The following is a 4,311-nucleotide window of genomic DNA, read 5'->3' as shown; positions in this document are numbered from 1 at the left end:
TGCGTGGGCAGCCTTGGYGCTGCGAGCGAGGTGACACTCGTGGGGACAGCACTTGGGCTGYACAGTCCATTCCTAAAGGTGTCAGCTCGGCCACAGTGCTGTCTTTGTGGCGGGSCAAACAATTTGTGCTTCACAATGTGAGCGCTCCGTGCGTGGGCTAAAAAATACCTCTGCGTTCTGCCTTTCATTACAGCTGCTTTGCTGTGCGTGCAGAGCAATCCTTTCCACTTAGCCAGCCAGCCACGCTGGCTTTTAAGCAAGTGAGGCCGTAAAAATATTTACATTTTTCCACAGCGCTTGGTCTGCGTGCCATCAAACGAGCTGAAAGGCGGTGGAGCTTCGATCCAGTGGGAAGATGTTGTCTTAAGCTGTGAAAAAAGGGCCTGTGAGGGACCCTTGTCTGCAGCGAAGGGGCTTTGACCTGCACAAGGGTCTGCATCGTGCTGAAACTTCTTCCCCGCRTTGGAAGTTTGTGTTGGAACTGCACAGCTGGGCATAAGACCAGGCAACAGATTGTTAGTGCTGAAAAATGGGAGCAGATTGCTTAGTGTTATCTGCAGGAAAAGTTTTTATTTTTGGTAGATAGGATGTTCTGTTATCGATGGTGCAGGATTAGACCTTTGGTGCTTGTCTTGCTGGATAGGGCTTGGTTACCGTGTGCCAGTTTCCCTGAAATGCGGTGGGATGGGGGCTCTGGGTGGTTTGTCACGTGTGCTGTGCCTTCACAAATGTCTTTTCAGTGGCTGCAGGGATGTTCAGCAAGCCAGGGCATCCTCGAGACCTTGTTCCTCCTCATGTCAACGAATGTTAACAGCGTTGTTGGATTTAGAAATCCCACTAGGAGTTTCCTGAGCCCTTTCAGCCAAGTCCTTTGAGGATTGAAGCTCCTCTTCCTGCTGGCTCTAACGAAGTACCCTGCAAATCAAGGGAAGAGAAATGCAAGAATCAGGCCCCGAACTGCTGAGCTGAGAGCTGCTTGCCCTAAAAGATACTAAATTCTTTCCAGATGTTGAGAAATGCAGCTCAACTGTCTTCCTCTGCTATGAGATAAAACTTGGACCAAATTTATTTAAATATATATAGAACTATTGGTGTAACTAATGTGTGCGTGCGTGAATTATCCATTCAGATGTCCAACTTTAAAACAAACTTTAAAATTGTATCCACTTTAAGTCAAAAAGCAGTCAAAAGCCACAGTATATTTCCCAATTTTATTGAATAGGTGAGTGAATTTGCTTTTGATTTTATATGTTCTTTCATATATGTATGTGTGTATAGATACACAAATATAAATGTGGAGACCATTAGCCATCATTTTCATTCATCATTCATAGGTAGATCATTCACGTAGTGTATGAGTGTGTGTGTGTGTGTATATATTTGTAGTGTAGCTAGTGATGTATTCATCTGGCATATATCATGGCGAAAAATATCTGTAGGTTTTACAGGAAGTTTCCTTTTCTGCTTTTTTTCCCTCTCTCATCTGATACAGACACGTCAAGTCACTTTGTAAGGTGTCCACGGAGCACGTTGAGGAGCTCTGGAGATCTCAGGGGAACGTACAGAGCAGCAGCTCTGAGCTGCTCCTGACTGCCCCGACGTGTCCCACTGAAGCTGACGTGTTAAATGACTTCATGTTAGTGCTGTAAATGCGACGTGGATCTGATGTAGGACGCTTACAGTCTTCCCTTTCTTGATAACTGTTTTAATGTTACATTAATTATTCCTGAATTACAATGCTGGTGAATGTTGATAAAAGCTGAATTGCTGCTTGAAATGCTGATCCTGACAGTCCTGTGGCAGGCGCTTAAAATGTGATTTCCAAGTCTTTGGGGAAAAAAGGGAATACATTACCACTGCTGATGAGAGGACTTCAGAAGGAAGATATTCTAGTCACATCTCGTGGAGCACTTGRCTGATTCCCTGTTGCTTGCAGTAGCCGATGCCTTTGCACAAGGCATAAAAGGAATGTGCTCTTTATTTTATTTTGTAGTTTAAGATTTTGTAGAGATTGCTGGTGTAGAATCAGCTCAGCACACAGGGACAGGCCCCACCACGGAGGCCTGGTGCACATGGARGTCTGTGGGTATCCCTGCAGCCTGTGAGAGCTGGTGAGTGGGAGCAAAGCTTGCAGCCCCAGCACGGAGYCCCCTCCTTCCTTGGCATCACCTGGCCTGGGAGTTTGGGATCTGTGGCTCCGTTGGGGTCCGTTTGGGCACAGCTGCCTTCAGGCTCAGGCATTCCTCCTGCAGCACTGCAGTTTTGGTGGTGTGGACCACAAGGCAAACTGCACAGCTAGGCTGGAGACTGTCCCAGTAGCCTCTTGTTTGGGGGTACCGTGATGCTTGACTTCCAGTAAATGGAGTAAAATATTGGAAGAGGAAAAAAAATTGGTATAGAGTGAATAGAGGCACCTAAATAGCCTCTGAATCCTCAGCCATAAATCACTACAAGAACCTCTGTGGTGCTCTCAGGTCCCCTTGAGCTGTGCAGGCGGGTGAGTGTGCGAGCACCCACTCGAGTCCTCCCAACTACGGGAGTCCCGAGTCCCACGAGGAGGTCGGAGAGCAGCATCCAGGCTCCTCTTGGTGCAGGAGGAAGGAAGGGGTGCAGCCTCTGCAAGGTGATGGTCAAAAGCCAAAGTCGTCACCAGTGCAGCAGGGGAGGATATCAAATTTTTACCTTCCTTCCCTCTCCAGCAGCAGCAGCAACTGGCCGTGACTGCAGGAAAAAATATTCCATCTCTCAGAGGGAGTTTGAGGTTTCTCTGTGTTTGTTTATTAAAGAAAGAAAGCAGCTGGCCCGCGYATGCAAACACTAGTAAATCATTTGAAATATGCTCGGTGTTGCACGAGTGGGGCTGGAAGCTTCCAGCTACGAGCAGAAACACGAGGGAAGAGAGYGGGCAGGTGTGGAGGGACTCCAAGCACGGGGAGGGAAGGCAAATCTTCGCCCTCCTTCCCTCCTCTTTATTCCTTCCCAGGAGTTTTCCCAACCCTCTAAAAATCCTGAGAGATAACGTTGGAATCTGAGTTAAAACGAGTCTCTTTGAGGCTGCGTTGTCCTTCATAGAGAGTCTGGAGCTTGCCTGGGGATCTGYGCATGAGCCACGGTGTATTTCCAGCACTGTGCATGGACACAAATGGATTTGGCAGCGGGAGGTGCAGAGGGCAAGGGCTGGGGGCTGCTCCGAGTGTCTCGCTCTGCCCTGTCTCGTGTCAGCTGGCAACTGGAATCAGTCAGATTTGTTAAAAATCATAAATATATGAGAAGTGAAGCTGTAGGCTCAATTGGCTGCTGTCTAGGGGGTTCATAARAGGCCCAGCAGGCTGGGAGGCTCTGACCAAAGCAGGATTCAAAACCAAGGAGAAGGGCTGCTCTGCAGTGCTGGGATTATGGAGATTGCTGGAGTTTGTRCAGGAGGCAATTGCTGTGTATAAATTGAACATTTAAAGCTCCAGCAGTGTAATTCTTGGAGAACTGCCATTTGGGAATAAACATTCTTTTCCTTTAGAAGGAGTGGAGAAGAATGGAGAAAAATCTTAAGATTTTTCTCTTGGAGAGGCATGGAAGCTAAATCTCCCATCAGGAAAGGATATTCTTATGTTGGCTTACAGTTTCAATGGGATTAATATGAGTGGTAGTGTAATTCATGCTTTATACTGCAGGCAAGGAAATTGAAACTGAATCATAGAGAAGTTCATAYGAAGGAGGGAGGAGGAGATGTCTTCTCACAGGGGCAGAGAAGAGGGGGCTACAGCAGCTCAAATGGGACAGTGCCACAAAGAAGTTTTTTAGTGATCCCTTGCTTCTGGCAGAGAAGACGACACTTCCAGTGGTGCTCGTGAAGCTTAARAAAGGCTGATGTTTGAGAGAGGAGGAGCAGAGGAAGGAGACATTGCACCAACGAAGACATTGAGCCAGGATCTAGAACCAGGATGGGGCCAGTTTTGTTCTGGTTGCTGCAGAATGGAAGACGATCACACTGATTTGTGAGCAGCCCGGTAAGACATCGAACGGAGAGTTTGTCTGCAGAGAGAATCCACGTTGGTGCCCCCAAGCTGGTGTGATAATTAGTCTTTTGTGATTCCCACAGATGCCCGCAGAGCAGCAGAAACAGCAGCTCGTGCTTGGCCGTGATTGACGAGCCACTGGCTTCCAGGGTAAGAAGTTTGGAAGTGGGTGACGGAGCCCTGGGCCAGAGTGATGGTTGTGGTTAGGGAAACTGCGGAGGGTTACGGGCTGCGGGGAGCTGGGGCTCAGCRTTTGTTTAGCACAGGCAGTCACTGTGTTTTGTTCCTTGTCCGAAAC

At 48.0% G+C, this 4,311-nt stretch overlaps 1 long non-coding RNA gene across 2 annotated transcripts; it reads left to right on the top strand.

The window, feature by feature from the left end:
- Window positions 1–289: 289 nt before the first annotated feature.
- Window positions 290–3,874, top strand: LOC112942941. Of its 2 annotated transcripts, XR_003248489.1 has the most exons (3): window positions 290–1,222; window positions 1,493–1,667; window positions 3,819–3,874. It is a non-coding gene; the product is annotated as an uncharacterized LOC112942941 (long non-coding RNA). The 2 variants fall into 2 exon arrangements; XR_003248487.1 differs by lacking the exon at window positions 3,819–3,874 and having other exon boundaries at window positions 1,493–1,719.
- Window positions 3,875–4,311: the final 437 nt, after the last annotated feature.

The sequence above is a fragment of the Nothoprocta perdicaria genome, unplaced genomic scaffold (assembly GCF_003342845.1).
Source record: "Nothoprocta perdicaria isolate Ctin4 unplaced genomic scaffold, notPer1 scaffold_138, whole genome shotgun sequence".
NCBI lineage: Eukaryota > Metazoa > Chordata > Aves > Tinamiformes > Tinamidae > Nothoprocta > Nothoprocta perdicaria.
This window is presented reverse-complemented; position numbering and strand designations above follow the sequence as displayed.